The following is a 20,874-nucleotide window of genomic DNA, read 5'->3' as shown; positions in this document are numbered from 1 at the left end:
AGAAAAAATCCTGAAACATCCCGGTAACGTGTAGAGGACACATTAACATGATACCGGTCCATAACCTAGATAAGTACCAGACCTATTCTGGGTCCACCACACCAAAGCAATGTCTTCACTCAGTTGAGACACAATCAAAGAACATCTTCAACATCCTGAAATCCATCTAGAAGCCGCACCAACACCACTTATGCATGTTGTCAAGATTCCTTAGTGAAAGGTCTGCTGGTTAAACCTTAAACCAATATCGGTATGGGTTTATAAGAGTGTATGATAGCATCCGATTACCAAGTCAATACCAACCGACCAAAACATGCTCCATGAACATGTAACACATAAAATCAAACATACTCCATAGATCCAAACATGTCAGTATTGTCCAACAGATAGTCCTTTCTGTCGATAACACTAGATCTTCTATCGATAACCAAAACCTATCTGTTGGTAACCAACCATAATAGCTAGTGTTGACATCAATGAGAAAACATCAATGCAACACATAATCAATTAATCCATAATGCCAACAATCTCCCCCTTTGGCATTGATGGCAACACTAGATATGAAAAACATCTAAGTACCAAGAAATGCCAAACAAGTCTCCCCTTATGGAAGATGACCAACAATCTCTTGAATCAATAACTCTCCCCCTATGAATAATATCTCTGTAAAGTTTTGAATTTATTTTTCACATCACTATCTCTCCCCCTTTGACATCAATGCCAGAAATCTGACACAAATATCAAAGCAAGAATATAAACCTTTGAATCTCAAAGCTAACTACTCCCCTGAGTAGTAGCACCACTCATCAATGTCAAAATGAATAATACTTTTAATAATTCATGCCAGACTGATGACAAACTGCATCAATCAAGTCTTTGTTGGAGGGGCAGAAACCCCTAACCCGTCTCTCGAATACTCAAATGATTCCTTAGACAGTGGTTTAGTGAATATATCTGTAATACGTTCTTTAGTGTTCACATAAACCAATTTGACTTGCTTTCCTTCTACCTTGTCCTTCAAAAAGTTATACTTTATTGATATATGCTTAGTCTTAGAGTGAAATACCGGATTCTTAGACAAGTCAATAGCTGCAAAGTTATCACAGTAGATAACTACCGGTTCACTACAATTTACCTTGATATCTTTCAACATTTGCTTCATCCACAAGACTTGAGGGCAATTAGTTGTTGTTGCAATATACTCAGCTTCTGTAGTAGATAAAGAAATGCATGGCTATTTTTTTCTAATCCATGAGACCAATTTCTTTCCAAGAAAGAAAGCTCCACTAGAAGTGCTCTTCGTGTCATCAGTATCTCCTGCCCAATCCGAGTTTGTATCTGCACATAAAGTGAAATCATCATTTCTAGAATACCATAAGCCATATTTTGTTGTTCCTTGCAAATACCAGAATATCCTCTTTACTACAAATTCATGATTTTCTTTAGGATTACTTTGATATCTTGAAACAATACTTATTGCATTCATAATATCTGGTCTAGTCTGAGTTAAATATAACAGACCACCAATCATAGACTTATACCTTGTCGGATTTACCGATGTAGAAGTATGCTTGATAGATAATTTCTCACTTGTCACCATAGGAGTACTTACCGGTTTGGAATTATCCATACCAAACTTCTTCAACAATTCCCTCAAATACTTAGTTTGACAGATAAAAATGCCTTTGTTAGTTTGAGTAATCTGCAAACCGAAAAATCTCATCTCACCAATCATGGACATTTCAAATTCATTTTTCATATTATTAGAAAATTTCATGCACATTTTATCTTCTTCTCCAAAAATGATATCATCAACAAATACTTGAATAATCAGAATATCATCATCGGTGATCTTATAATATAAATTACTATCAACACTGCCTTTAGTAAAACCAAGCTTCAAACGATATTTATCCAACCTTGCATACCAAGCTCTAGGAGCTTGTTTCAATCCATATAAAGCTTTCTTCAATCTGCAAACCATATCTTTGTCATCTGACAGTGAAAATCCATCAGGTTGCTCAATGTATACTTCTTCCTCAAGTTCACCATTCAAAAATGCACATTTAACATCTATTTGATAAACCTTATAGTTCTTATAAGCTGCATAGGCAAGAAATAGTCTAATAGCTTCAATTCTAGCTACAGGTGCAAATGTTTCGCCATAATCAATTCCTTTCATTTGAGAATATCCTTTACAAATCAGTCTATCCTTGTTTCTTACAACTTGACCATCCTCATTCAGTTTATTCCTAAAAACCCATTTAATTCCAATAACATTCTTATTTTTAGGTTGGGGAACTAAAGTCCAAGTCTCATTTTTCTCTATCTAATCTAATTCATCTTCCATAGCCTTTAACCAATGTTTATCTTTACAAGCTTCAATAACAGATGCCGGTTCAATTTGAGAAATAAGACATGCCTCTTCATTTGTCAGTCTTCTTTTTGTCATAACTCCCTTGTTCCTATCTCCAATGATTTGATCTTCAGAATGATTTAATCTTACATACCTTGGTGTCTTCTGAACTTCAAGTTCATTGTTCTGATCATCAGTCATATTTGAATTTTCTGATTGTACTGGTGTAACTATCTCAGTGTCTTGTGCCGGTTGAGGCATTGTCGGTTCAGTTATGATCATTTCCACTACTGGTTCCCTGTCATATGATATATATTGATTTCTGTATTGCTCATCCACTTTCACATTAGCGCTCTCCACAATTTTCTGCAATCTTTTGTTATAACATCTATATGCTTTGGTTTGAATTGAATATGAAAGAAATATCCCTTCATCACATCTAGGATCAAACTTCCCAATTGAATCATCCCTTTTGATATAACATTTACTTCCAAAAATTCTGAAATATTTAACAGTGGGTGTATGTCCAAACCATAATTCATAAGGGGTCTTACCGGTTTCACCTTTGATGTGAACTCTATCGAATGTGTAGACTATTGTACTCGCTGCTTCTCTCCAGTAGATGTGAGGCAATTTGGCTTCCATCATCATAGATCTTGTTGCATCTAAAATGGTTATGTTCTTTCTTTCCACTACTCCATTCTGTTGAGGAGTCTAAGGTGCAGATAATTATCTCCTAATTCCATTTGTCTCACAATAACTGTTAAATTCATGAGAAGTGAACTCACCGCCTTGATTTGATCTTAGACATTTGATTTTCAATCCAGTTTCTGTTTCAACCTTTGCTTTAAAGATCTTGAATTTTTCAAAGGCTTCAGACTTTTCCCAAAGAAAAGTCACCCACATCATCCTAGAATAGTCATCAATTATCAGCATGAAATACCTATCACCTTGAAAGCTTCTAGTCCTTGCAGGACCACATAAGTCAGTGTGAATCAAATGAAGCACATCATTAGATTTATCATGTATGCTCTTAAAATAAGTTCTAACTTGCTTTCCCAATTGACATTCCTTACATACCAGATTATGAGGCTTCATAATCTTAGGTATATCTCTAACTGCCTTAGTTGAACTGATCTTAACAATACAATAAAAATTAACATGACACAACCTCTTCTGCCATAGCCAACTTTCATCAATATGAACAATCAAACATGTCTTATTACCAGTGTTCAAGTGAAAGATATTACCTCCAGTCTGAATATCGGTTGCAATCTCCAAACCAATCTTGTTAATGATTTTGCATTTTCTATCTTTAAACCGAAGTTGGAAACCCTTGTCCACCAATTGACCAACACTCAAAAGATTATGCTTTAAACCTTCTACATAATAAACATTATCAATATTATGCTTTCCATCCAAAGAAATAATACCTCTACCTTTGATCATACATGCTTTGTCATCTCCAAATCTAACTTGAACGCCATTGTATTCTTGCAGGGACAATTTTTTTAATTTAATCTCTAGTCATATGATGTGAGCATCCACTATCAATTACCCATTCATCCTTATCTTCAACTTTTGCTGCCACGGCCTTTTCGTCATTCATGATAGTCGATTCCGGTTCATCTTCCTTTAAAGCATAGAACACCCATTCCTTTCCATTGCTGGATCCACTAGCAGTGTCTTCTGTCGGTTCATCCCCAGAGTCATCACTTACTCCTTCCTCTTCCGCTATGTAGCATTGTTTACTTTTATTGAATTTATATTTGTTCTGGTTAGGCTTAAATGATTTCTCAACTCTTTCCTCAAATCTTGCATTCCTTTCAGGACATCTAGATGCAAAATGACCAATCTTATTACATGTAAAACATTTAAAAGGTGCTTTTCCTTCACACTTACTTCATGTCGGTCCTTTAGGTACTCTTCTAGCAAATAAGGCTTCAAGTTGCTCAAATTCTTCATCTTCTTTCATCATATCTTCCAATTATTTTGCATATAAGGCTTTCCAATCACTTTTTATGGTAGATGATGATGCATGAAAAGTAGGTTAAGACTTTACAGCTCCAGAAGATCCAAATTCTTCAAGCTCAAAAGCAGATAATTTCCCAATCAGAATGTCTCTGTTAACTGAAGTGTTTGCCATTGTTCTCAACTCATTAATTACAGTTGCCTTCATCTTGTAAGCCAGTGGAAGGGCTCTCAAGACTTTGGAAACTATTTCATCTTCACTCAGAGATCCTCCACAACATTGAATTCCCATAACATTCTCATTTACTCTTTCCATAAACACAACAATTCTTCATTATCTTCCATCTTCAAGTTTTCATATCTTACCCAGTAACCATCAAATTTAGCAATTTTGAAAATAGGATCACCTTCAATAAGAGTTTGCAAATTATCCCACATAACCTTTGTTGATGACTTATCAGTCAATCCTATGATTTGCTTATCAGTAAGTACACACAAGAGGGCTACTCTAGCTCTGCAATCATTTTCAATATTTTTGTCCAGGTCTGCAGGAGCAGGATTGTCGGATGCTAGATCATAAGGTGTGTATCCCTTCTCAGTGATCTCCCAAATATCCTTGCCAAGACATATAAGATGAGTCTCCATTCGAATTTTCCATATCCCATAATTTGTTCCATCAAGCTTAGGGATTTCTCTTCTGAAAATAGTTGCCAGTGGATTTGGAGTGTTATCTGCCATAGGATCTAACTCAAGTGATTAAGCTTATGCAAAAGAGGACCAAAGCTCTGATACTAATTGTTAGGATAACTGGTGAAAACAACTGAGAGGGGGGGGGTGAATCAGTTGTTAACAAATTATATCAATTAATCCACTTAATAACCTTAAATCGGAGCATATAAAAATTAAGTACCGAAATAGCAGAAATAAATACCAGTAAGCAATGAAACATATAATCAACACAATGCAACCATACCACATAACACCATGATTTGTATGTGAAAAAATCAGAAAGGGAAAAACCACGGTGGAAAGCCTACCCACAATTAGATGATACTTCTGTAGAAAGTATGTGATACAATGAGGGGTCTGCACATGCAAGAAGGCACACTGCCTAGAGCATATTTCTCATTACAAAAGAGTCTCACTGACTAGAGAGAGGTAATAACCATCTCAATATAAATGGACAACAATCCAATAGAGTGAACTGCCAGAGATAGAATCTACCATGCCTGATTATAGTCTCAATTAAGCTCAATATCAGAGGCCTTTGACCTCTTCCTTAAGCCCAATCCGATCACCTATGATCGACCAAATCTCCTTCGCATATGATATTGCATTCCAAGACCATGACACATATTCCCCCTGATCTACAATGAGATCTTACATCATCTTATACCAACCCTAAGGCCTAAACCAATTAGGTTTGTCACCTAAAAGATATTACATAAATCCATATTACAATGATATGCCATGTCGGCTTAAGACCAAAACAACAATAACCAATCCATAGAACATCCTGAAACATCCTGGTAACGTGTAGAGTACATGTGGTGCAGGAGCACCTCATGACTAAGATAATAAGAGCAATAAAGGCTAAAGGAAACACATGAGAATATGAAAATTCAATCTATGTAATAGGGTAGTCTTGTTTGTTTGATTTTTGTAATAAACCCCACCTTATTCCCAATGACATGGATTTGGCAAATTGATAAGACACCATGGGCATATGGGCCTGGGGGTATTTAATTGAGTATTTTTCTAGGTTTTTATGTGTTAGAGATGTCTTAGGAAGGTTTAGGACATGTTGAAGGACCTCTAGGTAAGCAGATTTAACATATGTCAAAAGTTGCTCAAACTTGACAACTTTGTTGACAGCTTTTAATGACAACTTTCAGTTGCAAATAGAAACTTCCTTCCAATGGTCACCTCAGTTAGAAAGGTGGTTGATAAACATTGAGGAAGGTATAAAATTTCATCCCCAATCATCATTGGGAGGAGAGAATGACTTTGTAAACTTTTGGCATCATTGAAGTAATATATTTCTGAGAATTTCCTACAATTCCGTTATACTATGCGGTGTACCGTACTGTATGATCATTTTGGAATTAGGAAACTAGTGGGATGTGTTAGAGTGGCTAGTAATCTTTTAGATTCATCAAGTCTGAGGTCCTAATTCGCTAAGACAAGGGAGAAACCGGCAATTTTCTGGAAGTAGTCTAGACTTGACAGTTTTGTCTAGGGTTTTGCAAAGAAATGGCCTTACCTTGTTGATCCTTTATTGGTGGTTCACGGCTTTGAGGGGGATGCAAGTGTGGCCAATTTATTTTAGTATTTTGAAGGCCGTTTGCAGTTTAGGACCAGTTGGAGGTGAGGGTTTGATGCATTAAGGTGGGCAACTCCATGTGGCCACCGTGCAAGTGTACGTAAACATGTCTCACATCGGGGGTTAAAGGTACGATCATGGCTTAAGACTTAGGAATTGGTGTATTTTAAATGGCATAAGAGTATTCCTTAAGTTGTTTTGGTGAGTTAAGGTCCGTGTGTACACACTCCTTTGTAAAATAGGCCTAATTGGGCTATACTAGTCTCCTAACCAAAGTAGGATTTGGATTCTTGTATTCTCCACCAGTAAGAACCCTTAGGATATGTTTTTTAACTCCCAAAAGGGTATCCTAATCTGAGATTTTTTGTCTAGTCTTTTTAGAGAAATAAAGAGTTAATTGTGGAAAACCGATCTGGCAGGGCTACTAGGTTGTGCAGGCCTTGCTGTAGCAGTTACCCAAACTGGTAGAGGGAACTGAATTCAATGATTGAAGGAGGTCTACCTGACCTAGGGGACTTCAAATCAAACCTTAAATAGCCATTTTTGCATTGGAGAAGGGACCAAACCATTATTGACCATAGAGTCCTTGTACCGGTGAATGAAATAGACCTTGTACTGGTAGTCTTTTGTTTGGAAGAAAGGGATGTGGGACTTGTCAAATTGATATTCCTTAACTCCTGGGAGTGTTGTGTGATTTTTAGGGTCCTTGGTGTGTTCTTGGATTAGGGTAACCTATCCTATACCTATAACAAGACTCTGCATCAGATTGGTATCAGAGCATAGGAGGAATCCTTTTGGGAAGGAGAACAATACATGTCAACAAAAGAATCAAAGGGTGAGGCTAGAAGAATGCCTCCAAAGATGACAAATATGGAACTTGCCAGGATGGTGCAAGAGAACAGAGAAAAAAATGATCGGCTTAAAAGGTTGACTGATAACTTGGAAGGCAGGCTGGAGAGAGGACCTAATGGCTCGAAAGAAGTGGGAGAAGAAGAGGAAGTTCCTACAGAGCATATGTACTTGGTCAATGCCTTGAAGTCTGTAAGAGGAGAACCATGGACCAGAAATAAAACCTTCCTATTTTCAGTGGGCAGATGGATGTTGATGGAGTGATGGACTGGATAGAGTCCTTGAACAATATTTTTGAATGTGAAGACATTGCTGACAACCAAAAGATGAAGATTGCCAAGTCAAAAATGCAGGGAGCAACCCTGACATGGTGGAATTTTGTGCAAGGAGAAAGAGTGAAAGAGGGAAGAGGAATGATCACCTCTTGGAAGAAGATGATTGCAGAGATCAAGGGAGTATATGTACTTGAGGACTATGAAGTCCAATTACACAAGAGAAGGCAAAATCTCAGACAGAAAGAGATGGATGTGTGTGCCTATACTGAAGAATTTCAGAAATTGAGTATAAAGTCTAAGAAGGTTGAAGATGAAAGTGAAAGAGTGGCAAGGTATCTAAACGGTCTAAGGTGGAACATACAAAAAGAGTTGAACCTCTTGTGCCCTGACATTGTTCATAAATTCTATCAGTTAGCATGAAAAGTAGAGGAGAAGCTCAAAAGAAGACAAGAGTAGAGCAATAGAGGAGGGGGTAAGTAGCCAAGAGGAAGGGGTAAGCAGCCAAGAGGAAGGAGAAACTTTAGAGGAAGAGGATAAAATTTTGAATTTCAAGGAGAGAGCAATCAAGACTCCTCAAGGAATGACAACAACAACAAAGGAAACTTCAAAGGTAGAAGGAAAAATTTTAGAGGAAGATCATCAAGAAGAGGAGCAAGACTGATAAAATGTTTTAACTGCAACCAAGAGGGACACATTGCTAGCAGATGCCCGAAGAAGATGGGGTCTAGTTCCCAAGGAGAAAGGAGAGCCAACCTAACCCAAGAGTCAGATTACCAAGGCAATAACAAACCTGATCCATATGGTTATCCAGAGATAGGAGAGACACTAATGTTGAGAAGAACCCTCTTGAAGGTACCAACACCTATGGAGCCACCTCGGAGGAAGTCTATCTTCCGCACCACTTGCCAATCAGGAGGAAAGGTATGTAAAGTTCTGGTTGACTCAGGGTCTATTGAGAATTTCGTGTCAATAGAAATGGTAGAGAAGTTGAAATTGAGGAGGATACCCCATCCATACCCCTATAAGGTGTCTTGGCTCACAAAGGGGCAACAAACTCTTGTAGAAGAGCAGTCATGGGTAGAATTCCAGATAGGAGCATATAAAGATAAGATTTTGTTTGATGTTGTTAACATGGATGCTTGTCACCTCTTGTTTGAAAGACCATGGCAGTATGACCTCAAAGCACGCCATGCTGGCTTTAGGAATACTTATTCCATCACAAAGAATGGCAAGGTCATAGAGATACTACCCCTAACTGAAAAAAATTAAGAGCAGAAAGAAACTGAGTCCAAAGTGATGATGATGGAGGGAAAACCATTCCTCAAGGAGATAAAGATGGAAGAAGGAATATGCTTTGCATTGCTTCCAATACCAAACTCAAAGGGGAAGCTTGTTGCAGATGATAGGGAAGAAGGAAAGGACAAGGATCTTAGTCCGGAGGTGAAGGAGATCATTGGCAAATACTAAGGAATAGTTGCAGATGGAGTACCAAGGAGTTTTCGACCAATGAGAGAGATCAATCACTGTATTGACTTGATCCCAGGGGCTACATTGCCTAACAAGGCTACATACAAACTCATACCACAACAAAATGAAGAGATGGCAAGGCAGATTCAAGAGTTGCTAGGCTCTGATCTGATTGGAAAGAGTCTTATCCCATGTGCAGTACCTGCACTTTTGGCACCCAAAAAGGATGGAACATGGAGGCTTTGTACTGACTCAAGATCTCTCAACAAGATCACCATAAGGTATAGATTTCCACTGCCTAGGATAGAGGATTTGCTTGATTGTTTGGGGGGTGCAAAATATTTTTCTAAAATTATTTTGAAGAGTGGATACCACCAAATTAGAATTAGGCCTAGTGATGAGTGGAAAACAACCTTCAAAACAAATGAAGGGTTGTATAAATGGAAGGTTATTCCATTTGGTTTGTCTAACACCCCAAGTACATTCATGAGACTCGTGAATGAAGTTTAGAAAGAATTCACGGGGAAGTTTGTAATAGTGTATTTGGATGACATCCTAGTATTTAGTAGGATAAAGGAAGAACACTTGAGGCATCTAGACATGGTTTTGAAAAAGTTGAGCGAAGAGGAATTGATGATCAATATGGAGAAGTGTTTGTTCATGCAGGAAGAGCTCATCTACCTAGGATTTGTGATCTCCAAAGGTCACTTGAAGATGGATCAGGATAAGGTAAATGCAATTATTTCTTGGCCTACTCTTAAGACTATTGGTGAAGTTAGAAGTTTCCATGGATTAGCTACATTTTATAGAAAGTTCATAAGAGGTTTCAGTCAGATATGTGCTCCAATGTTGGAAACCATAAAAGGTGGTCAAAAGTACAGGTTTTCTTGGACAAAGGAGGTGGATGAGGCATTTGAAACTCTCAAGAAAAAGGCAGCTCAACAACCGGTACTTGCTTTACTTGATTTTAACAAAGTGTCTCAGATTGAATGTGATGTTAGTCATGTGGCCATAGGAGCAGTCATAAGCCAAGAAGGCAGACCTATAGCATTCTTTAGTGAAAAACTCAATGAGGCAAAGAGAAAATATTCTTCTTATGACCTAGAAATGTATGCACTAGTTCAGGCATTGAAAAAATGGAGACACTATCTGCTACCAAAGGAATTTGTGGTCTATACTGACAACCAAGCCTTGAGTTTCATTAATAGCCAAGAAAAGTTAAGCCATAGGCATATGAAGTGGGTAGAATCCCTACAAGCCTATACCTTTTCCATAAAACACAAGAAAGGAGTAGCCAACAAAGTGGTTGATGCACTGAGTAGGAGAGTGCTAACCATATCTGAAATCCAATTAGAAAGCATTGGGGTTGATGCAATGAAAGATATGTATGCTGCAGATGAGGACTTTAAGGAGATTTACAAGGCATGTACTGAATTTGGTGAAAGGTATCATGTGGAGTTTTCTGATTTTCTGATCCAAGATGGACTTCTTTTCAAAGGTGGGCAATTATGTCTACCAAAGTGCTCAATGAGGACTAATATCATCAAGGAAAAGCATAGTGGAGCTATGTCAGGTCATTTTGGTTTGGACAAGACACTTGAATTGGTAAGAAGGCACTACTTTTGGCCCAAATTGTAGGTTGATGTAAGAAAATTTGTAGATACATGCACCATTTGCCAAAAGGCAAAAGGAAGAAGTACCAATGTTGGTCTCTATCAACCCTTACCCATTCCCTCAAGACCTTGGGAAAGTGTGTCAATGGAATTTGTAATGGGTTTACCTAGGACCCAAAAGGGGTTTGACAGTGTATTTGTGATAGTGGATAGGTTTAGTAAAATGGCACATTTCTTGCCATGTAAGTCCACTAGTGATGCATCTTATATAGCAGATTTGTTTTTAAGAGAAGTAGCAAGGATTCATGGACTTCCATTGAACATAGTGTCTGACAGGGATGTCAAATTTGTTGGCCATTTTTGGGGAACTCTGTGGAGGAAACTTGGCACCAATCTGTCCTTCTCATCAGCCTATCATCCACAAACAGATGGGCAAACAAAAGTAGTAAACCGGTCATTAGGGAATTCGTTGAGATGTCTTACAAGGCAACATGGTGAAAAGTGAGATTCAATCTTACCTCAGTCTAAGTTTTCCTACAATGACACTGTAAACAAAAGCACAGGGAAGTCACCATTTCAGATTGTGTATGAGTTACATCCAAGAGGGGTATTGGAGTTGACAAAACTGCCCCGTACGGATCCCATAAGTGCAGATGGTGAGAGGTTTGCTAAAACCATAAAAGAAGTTCATGAACAGATCAAAATACAACTTCAAAAGTCATCAGAAAAGTACAAGGAACATGTAGATCAGAAAAGGAGAGAAGCACAGTTTCAAGTTGGAGATTTGGTTTGGGCAAATTTGAAGAAGGAAAGGTTACCCAAGGGCAAACACATGAATCTCATGCAGAGGAAAGTAGGACCATGTCAAATCTTGAAGAAGTTTGGCACCAATGCTTAAGAAATTCAATTACCATTAGACCTTGGCATATCTCCTATTTTTAATGTTTGTGATCTAACTCCTTTTAAAGGTGACTCTAATGCAGGTAACTCACAACAAGTCCTAGAAGAAGTAGCAGATACAGATTTTCCCAAACATGAGCCACCTAAACTTGAAAAAGTGTTGGACACCAAGATTGTAAAGAAGACCAGGAACAATGAGTACAAACAATGCTTGGTCAAATGGAAAGGAAAACGAGACTCTAAAGCCATTTGGATGGATGAAGATCAGATCAAGAAGCATGGCACTACCTTACATGACCTCATCTCAAGTGGACTTGAGATTCATTCACCCCGGGAGTATGGTGCAGGAGCACCTCATGACTAAGATAATAAGAGAAATAAAGGCTAAAGGACACACATGAGAATGTGACCTTTCAATCTATGCAATAGGGTAGTCTTGTTTGTTTGATTTTTGTAATAAACCCCACCTTGTTACCCAATGACATGGATTTGGCAAATTGATAAGCCACCATGGGCATATGGGCTTGGGGGCATTTGGTTGAGTATTTTTATAGGTGTTTGTGTGTTGGAGATGTCTTGGGAAGGTTTAGGACATGTTGAAGCACCTCTAGGTAAGCGGATTTAACATATGTCAAAAGTTGTTCAAACTTGACAACTTTTAATAACAACTTTCGGTTGCAAATAGCAACTTACTTCCAACAGTCACCTCGGTTCGAAAGGTGGTGATAACCATTGAGGAAGGTATTAAATGTCATCCCCAATCATCATTGGGAGGAGAGAATGACTTTGTAAACTTTTGACATCATTGAAGTAATATATTTCTGAGAATTTCCTGCAATTCCGTTATACTATGCGGTGTACCGTACTGTACGATCATTTTGGAATTAGGAAACTAGTGGGATGTGTTAGAGTGGCCAGTCACCTTTCAGATTCATCAAGTCTGAGGTCCTAATTCGCCAAGACAAGGTATAAACCGACAATTTTCTAGAAGTAGTCTAGACTTGACAGTTTTGTCTAGGATTTTGCAAAGAAATGGCCTTACCTTGCAGATCCTTCATTGGTGGTTCATGGCTTTGAGGGGGATGCAAGTATGGCCAATGTATTCTAGTATTTTGAAGGCCTTTTGCAAGTTAAGACCAGTTGGAGGCAAGGGTTTGATGCATTAAGGTTGGCAACTCCATGTGGCCACCGTGTAAGTGTACGTAAACATGTCTCACATCAGGGGTTAAAGGTCTGATAATGGCCTAAGACTTAGGAATTGGTGTATTTGAAATGGCCTAAGAGTATTCCTTGAGTTTTTTTGGTGAGTTAAGGTCTGTGTCTTCACACTCCTTTGTAAAATAGGCCTAATTGGGCTATACCGATCTCCTAACCAAAGTAGGGTTTGGATTCTTATGTTCCCCACTGGTAAGAACCCTTAGGATATGTTTTGTAACTCCCAAAAGGGTATCCTAATCCGGGATTTTTTGTCTAGTCTTTTTGGAGAAATAAAGAGTTAAGTGTGGAAAACCGGTCTGACAGGGCTACTAGGTTGTGCAGGCCTTGTTGCAGTAGTTACCCAAACCGGTAGAGGGAACCTGAATTCAATGATTGAAGGAGGTCTCCCTAACTTAGAGGACTTCAAATTAAACCTTAAATAGCCATTGTTGCATTGGAGAAGGGACCAAACCATTGTTGACCATAGAGTCCTTGTACTGATCAATGAAATAGACCTTGTACCGGTAGTCTTTTGTTTGGAAGAAAGGGATGTGGGACTTGTCAAATTGATATTCCTTAACCTGTGGGAGTTTTGTGTGATTTTTAGGGTCCTTGGTGTGTTCTTGGATTAGGGGAACCTATCCTATACCTATATCGGGACTCTGCATCAACACGTTAACATGATACCAGTCCATAACCTAGATAGGTATCACACATATTCTGGGTCCACCACACCAAAGCAATGTCTTCACTCATTTGAGGCATGATCAAAGAACATCTTCAACATCTTGAAATCCATCTAGAAGCCACACAAACACCACTTATGCATCCTGTCAAGATTCCTTAGTGAAAGCTCTGCCGGTTAAACCTTAAACCAATGTCGGTATGGGTTTACAAGAGTGTATGATAGCATCCAATTACCAAGTCAATACCAACTAACCAAAACATGCTCCAGGAACATGTAACACATAAAATCAAACATACTCCATAGATCCAAACATGCCGGAAGTGTCCAACAGATAGTCCTTTCTGCCGGTAACGCTAGATCTTCTACCGATAACCAAAACCTGTCTGTCGGTAACCAACCATAACAACTAGTGTTGACATCAATGACAAAACATAAATGCAACACATAATCAATTCATCCATAATGCCAACACTTCTCTTATTGGATGCTATTGAGAAAAAGGTGCAAATATGTGTAAAATTATTTGATAGTTCCTATGGACCAAATGAGATGTTATTACTACTTATAGAGATATTTCTTAGTCTCAATACATACAAACTAAAGCTAACAACATACTTGTTATTATTGATTGCAAAACTCAAGGAGTTGGTTTAGTTGCTAAATAGATCACTAGCGTTGAGCTAAATGTGATAAACCATGGAAAATCTTATTGACATAGACTTTTTATTGCTCCCATCAAAAGGGATTAGCGAAATGTTAGTTAGCTAGAGAAGATCCTCCCTGCACCTTATTTATAGGAGTTGAGAAAATACAACACCACAGGAGCCTGAAGATCTTCTGTAAGCCGAATAACCTGTTACAAGGAGAAGCAATGAAGCAAAATCTGAAGAACATACCAAACACAGAGAATATGCTCAAAAAGAGAGAGCTCAATATTCACAAAAATATGTAATGTGATTCTTACAATGAAAAGAAAGAACTCAACCTTTAATAGGTCAAGAAACCCTAAAAAGGGAAAACCTAGGTTTGCACATAATAATTAATTAAAACAATTAATTATATGCACCTAAAGTTAGCTTAAGTGTAATAGAGATAAAGGGAACTTAAATAATTAAACAAAGAATGTTTAATTAATCAAGTAAATACCCGAATACTCTAACGCCCCCCCTTAAGCTAGACTTATGGAGAAGCTAAAACCTAGAACAACTACTGAAAGCATGAAAGATGGGTCCCGGCAACAAGGCCTAATCAGGTACCCAAATACAATGAAATCTCTATGAACTGGAGAAATAGAGAAAACCACGTGGGAACAAAACTCTACTCCAAAAAGAGATGGAAAAAATATCACTGAAGCATGAAGACCCTGCAAACTCTGTCGAAGAATAACTGCTGATCTGAAGAACATCCACTGAACTAGAACATGACCAGGTAGAGAAGACTGTAATCTGCATGAGTGCCCTCAAATGACACTACTCGAATCAGGAGGCAAATAAGGCAAAACAACTGAAATCGAAGATACAGATGGCATGAGAAACCAAAGCCTGAAGAGCTGATCAATCAAACCATGGAAGCATTAGAACCAACATGATAAACCTCCCCATAATGCAGAAGTGGGAGAGGGACAGGAACACTGAAAAGGACAGCCAAAAACAACTGCATGACGAAGAACAAGAACATCAAAGGTGCTGAGACACATCATCATGAGGCGAATGTCGTGGAAGGAACACTCACTTGACAAAGGAAGATGGCAAACAAAGGCAAACATCAACCCCCTCATGGCACTTGATCAACAGTGCATGTACAACAAGACACAAGATATGCAAGATTCCAAGTAAACAATGCATGATGGCACTTTATCTCAGTGCGTTTGCATAATTACAAGCTACAATGATAAGAAGACTGGAAAATAGAAACGAGAATCAAAACAGAGACACCCTACTCAGAAAAGAGATCCCAGGACCTGAAACAACCACGATATCCACCAGAGTGCTGACAAGAAAAAAACTGAATAAAATATGCATGGAGCAAAATCTGGAAAAAAAACTCATTTTTCTGGAAAGGACACAGAACACGCTTTCCAAAAATATAAAGTTTTCGAAAAACGGAGGTCGGATGCTCATTCTACGTCTCCCGGAGTGCAAAAAAGAGACCGCACTTTGAATGTAAAAAAAATAGTCAAACAACAAAATTGGAATAAATTACCAATACCATGAGGTCGGTCTTGGAACCAGCTTTCCAACGCCTATTCGTTCGCCAAAATCCGACTCCGTATGCCCAAGATAGAGCCAAAAAACCAAACCCCCCCTTAAAAGGCCCAAAAAAGGGGTCTGGTGGCCAATGGGTGGTCCGGTGGCCAGTGGGCGGAGATCCGGTGGCGCACCGGTGGCGGCCGAGTGGTGGCCCGGTGGCGGAGTGGTGGCCGGCGGGCCGGGCTGAGCGCGGCAACGTAGGGAGGCGGCGACCGGAAGGGAAGCAGCGGCCGACGGTGGGCGCAGGGCAGAGCGTAGGCGGCGAGACCGGCGGCGACCACCGAAAGGGAAGCGGCGGCCGGCGGCCGGCGCATAGGGAGGCGGTGGCCGGAAGGAAAGCAGCGGCCGAGCAGGGCGCAGGGTTGAGCGCGGGCGGGTAGACCGACGGCGGCGACCGGTGAACAGAGAAGCCGGCGAAAGGAAAGACCAGCGGCGGTGACCGGAGACCGGGCCGGCGGGGGCCAGAAAAAAACAGCAGCGGCCGGCGAAAGCGCCGGTAAAAGACGGCACGGGGCCCGAGGGCAGGCAGCGGCAGGGCCGTACTGACACCTGCAGGGGTCCCACGGTACCCTGCGTACCGTGGGAACCCCAAAAAATTTTCTTTTGCCCAAAAAAATTTTTTTTTTTCTTAAAAAGAAACAAAAACTTCTTTTTTTTTTTCGCCTTTTTTTGAAATATTTTTTAGAAGAAAATTTCGGCCTGCATGCCGTAAAAAGGCAAAAAATAATTTTTTTTTTCAAATTTTTTTTTTCGATCTGCGTGTCAGGGCCGTACGCCCTGGATCGGAGAAAAAAATAGCTCCCAGAGGCTCAGAAACCAAAATAGGTCAAATTTTATATGACCATAGGGGTTTTCGGGCCTTCTGAGCACGATGGTGAGGTCCGTTTAGGCCCAAAGTACTCAGAAAAAAAGCTCAAACCCTAGGTACACAAAAAAAATTCCTGAAACCCCAGATCTGCTTCCAAAGCCAAAAAACTCAAAACAAGAACAGGCAGCTGCAGATCCACGCTCTGATACCATATAGGAGTTGAGAAAATACAACACCACAGGAGCCTGAAGATCTTCTGTAAGCCGAATAACCTGTTACAAGGAGAAGCAATGAAGCAAAATCTGAAGAACATACAAAACACAGAGAATATGCTCAAAAAGAGAGAGCTCAATATTCACAAAAATATGTAATGTGATTCTTACAATGAAAAGAAAGAACTCAACCTTTAATAGGTCAAGAAACCCTAAAAAGGGAAAACCTAGGTTTGCACATAATAATTAATTAAAACAATTAATTATATGCACCTAAAGTTAGCTTAAGTGTAATAGAGATAAAGGGAACTTAAATAATTAAACAAAGAATGTTTAATTAATCAAGTAAATACCCGAATACTCTAACATTATTTTCTTATTAGACTCTTATTTCCTATCCAATCTATTAGAAAAGCATGGCAAAAAGTATGTGATTTTTCAAATTGGAAGGAGTTTTCATTACAACATGGTTTTCACTCTTCTTTTTTCATCTAGTGGAATAAGCACATTTAATTTTAAAAAAATATTACTATAATATTTCCTAGAAAAGCTTATCTTTTGTTTAAGTAAGGAGTTAGACAATTCATGATAAATGCAACTTTTCTTCTTTGCAATAGTCTTTTTGGTTGGTTATTAAAGAGCAATTCGAGTTTAATAATTCTAAGTAATTTCTCCATTTTGTGTATTCTTTAGTTCCAACCAAATTAATTATCAAATTATGCATCCTAATCCATTGTAGTTTTCTTAATGATTGACATTCTTTGTCCTCCTAGCACTTCTTATTCTTCCCTTTAAAACAAATATATATCAGAATCTTCTTCCCAAAATATCCCTTGATCCTGGTCTCAATATAAGGTGGAAATGTAAATTTAGTAATAGATATAAGGCCAATTTGATTGCTCAAATTTGGAAGTCCAAGGTTGTTTTTGATACTCATATGCTTGCTCGGAATATATTACACTACAAGTTGCCTACTGAAGAGAGATAAAATGACTACTTGTTGAACTGGTTAATTTATTTTGCCATACTATCAAAACTATGAAAGATTTGTTTTGGTGTTGCATGTTTGCTAAAACAATAATGGTTGGCTATTTATAGAAACCTACTTGCATTATTTAATCATAATCTAAGTAGGAAAGAGGCTTTATTTGGAATAGGGTTGAAGAATAACGTGGTTGCTAATTTAGCATGTTATCCTTTTACATTTATGAAGAACCAAAGGTTTAGTTGTGCTTCTAAATTCTTCTTTTTATTTGAAAATTACAATTTTAAGACTTTGCTTTTACATTTTTTTCTAGATTGTTTTATTTTCTACTCAATTACAGGCACCGACAAAGAATAAAAAGGAGATTGCTCACAATTAGAACAAATTGATTTTCAAATTAGCCATATTCAAATCAACCAACAAAGGATCTTACAAAATTATTTTGACAACAACTTCAATTCACTTACACTCCTAGATCTCATGAAGAGCTAAAATTCTTATTGTTCAGCTGAGAACTAATTCTCATCAACTCCGTTGAGAGACTGGACGTTGGAAAAGGCCAAAAGAAGCTTGGGAAGAAATGGTTTGCACTTTTTGCACCTTCGAGAAAATGTTAACTGAAAGCATTTTATCTTAGAATGTGATGCCTTCAAGGACAACAAGGATAAGTCTATTAATATCTTAATCACTAGCTCTTGATATAAATTATCCAACAAGGAGTATATGGAGAAGTTGGGAGCACTCATCATCAACTTGTGTAGGCAAATAACTAATCTTCAGATGTGAGTTTTGATTGGAGGGGCTATCCCATAAGCTATCCTTAACCTCCTAAATGTTAAAATTATCTTCTTCTTTTTCTATTGTTATTGATGTTGACATAAGTGTCATAATTGACCTTGTTGGTGATACTAATGACTTTCTAGATGTTCACCTTTCCTAATAACATAGTTCATTTTGTTGTTTAGTTGAATTTTTGTTAATATTTTTTTTAAATTTTAGCCTTTGAAAAAATCTTTACGTCTGCCTTCTCTTTTATAATTCAACTTTGTTCAATTTGGGAAAAAACATTCAAGCGAGAAATGGCCTTTCTAAAAGTAGAAACCATCAAATTCCACGCTGGTTTAATCTAGACGATTGGATTTGAATATGGAAGAACTTCAACTTCCACACGATTGAATTTGGGTATACTATTCAGATTTAAAAAAATAAGCTCTGCTAGTTCTCACACGATGTGATTGAGTTAGTTTGTATTTTAAATCCACGGACAAATCGAGTTACAGTTGTTTACTGTTTCTAATAAATGACAGAACTCATGAAACGACAAAAATGTTGAAGAATTCGGCTGCCATTTTAATGTTGAAGTCAAAATTGGACATGAGGTCTAATGGTTGACGTGCGAAAGTTTTGGTCTGATGGAGAGAGAGTCATCTAATACGCGGTGAGAGAGGAGAATTATGATTTTATTACATATTATCATAATTACAGCAGAGATAAATACTTCTACTTGTACTTCCACGGCGAGACTTTTCCACGCAGCATAAACTTCAGGCAACTTCAACGATAAGTTTGCTCACTGTGCCCGCATTTCTCGCTTCCTAAGCCGTCGGATCAGACCCAGGTAATGAAAAATTGTGCTGCCTAAATTCTGTGTTTAAAGACGGCCGCAATTTATCTGCAAATCGGATATGGATATTTTGCATTCAAGTTGCTTGGGCGCGGGAGTTGCCCATTGCGGTCGTCAAAACTCTTCAGCGAGTTTATGAGAATGGCTGATAAATTAGGGTTCAAAGATTGGCGGCATTTTCTTTTATATTATTTAGGGGAACAATTCTCAGATTTTTCATGTTATAGCTAGGGTTTGTTATTTTTTCCAATACCAGTGTATATTATGGCTGGTGGGGCGCACGGGTCAAAGGCAGGCTCAGTTGTATTAGCAGCCTAAGTTTGAAACTTAGAGCTGCTGGAGAAGATCTTCAACAGGGAGTTTTAGGAGGAATTACTCCAGTTCTGCCAAGGGTGAAAGCCCAATAGTACCACTTTTGCGAATTGGACAAGAGGGCTTGTCCTATTCAATTGAGATGTTCCTGTAGCTGTGGTTGAGGATTTCGTTTGATGCTGAATTTTAGGTAGAGTGCCAGAATTTCATCGGAATTGCAGGTAAGAACTGTAGTTCTGTGGTTTTGTGCATGGTGTTTTGGAAATTCAAAATTGTTATAGTTAAAGGTTGTAGTTTTAAGCAGTGCACGATTTTCATTAGAGATTTTCTGGAATTAGACTGTGCGATCGTCTAAGTAATAGCAGTTATATGATTGGAAACCATTATGGGGTTTGATTTTCTTGGTGCCGTTGGATATTTCTGGTCTGGCTTTCATATTAGGGATTAGGTTTAGGGTTTTGTGGAATTGGAAGCAATAGGGACATAAAAGTCTTTGGGGATATAGAGTTGATTTTCATAGCAGCAATCATTTTTCTTTAAGTCAATATTGGGTGAGGTTATGTGCTTGCCATTAATTTCATGTGGGGTATAAGCTTGGGCAACATTTCTAAGACTATTTAGTTGTGCTTTGTAATCCGTTTCTTGGTAAATTATTGGGTGGGGTCAATGGATGGTCTTCAATGGGGTGTAGGGTAATCTTGGATTGCATTCTTAAGGTAATTTGGTTGAAATTTTGATGTGTTTTGTGTCATCTAATTACATCAATAACTTCTTATTTATTGGAATGGAGGATTACTGAAATTGAGTCATTGATGCTGATAAGGCTTCTATTAGAACTGAGGGTAATTGAAATTGAAAGTTATCTTTGCTGATTAGAAAGAGTCTTTTAGACAGTTGCTTAAGATTTTTTCGTACTTTTTCATTTCTTGACAATTTTTTTGTGAACAGAAATTTCTTTCCTATGGGAGTCTGAAGTGATGGTTTGTCTTACTAGAACAGAAATTTCTTTTCTATAGGGGTCTAAACAGAGACTCTGCTGAAATGA

At 38.3% G+C, this 20,874-nt stretch overlaps 1 protein-coding gene across 3 annotated transcripts in view; it reads left to right on the top strand.

Annotated features, from left to right (window-relative positions):
- Positions 1-19,031: 19,031 nt before the first annotated feature.
- Positions 19,032-20,874, top strand: part of LOC131052162 (U-box domain-containing protein 44) — a 40,140-nt gene continuing 38,297 nt past the window's right edge. For 2 of the 3 annotated variants that reach the window (XM_057986764.2, XM_057986765.2), the window contains exon 1: positions 19,035-20,050. The gene's annotated coding sequence lies outside the window, so the exon portion shown is untranslated. Of the gene's footprint in view, positions 20,051-20,874 lie in introns of all 3 variants that reach the window. The other variant, XM_057986766.2, reaches the window with a different exon arrangement.

This window comes from Cryptomeria japonica, chromosome 2 (genome assembly GCF_030272615.1).
Source record: "Cryptomeria japonica chromosome 2, Sugi_1.0, whole genome shotgun sequence".
In the NCBI taxonomy this organism is placed as follows: domain Eukaryota; kingdom Viridiplantae; phylum Streptophyta; class Pinopsida; order Cupressales; family Cupressaceae; genus Cryptomeria; species Cryptomeria japonica.
This window is presented reverse-complemented; position numbering and strand designations above follow the sequence as displayed.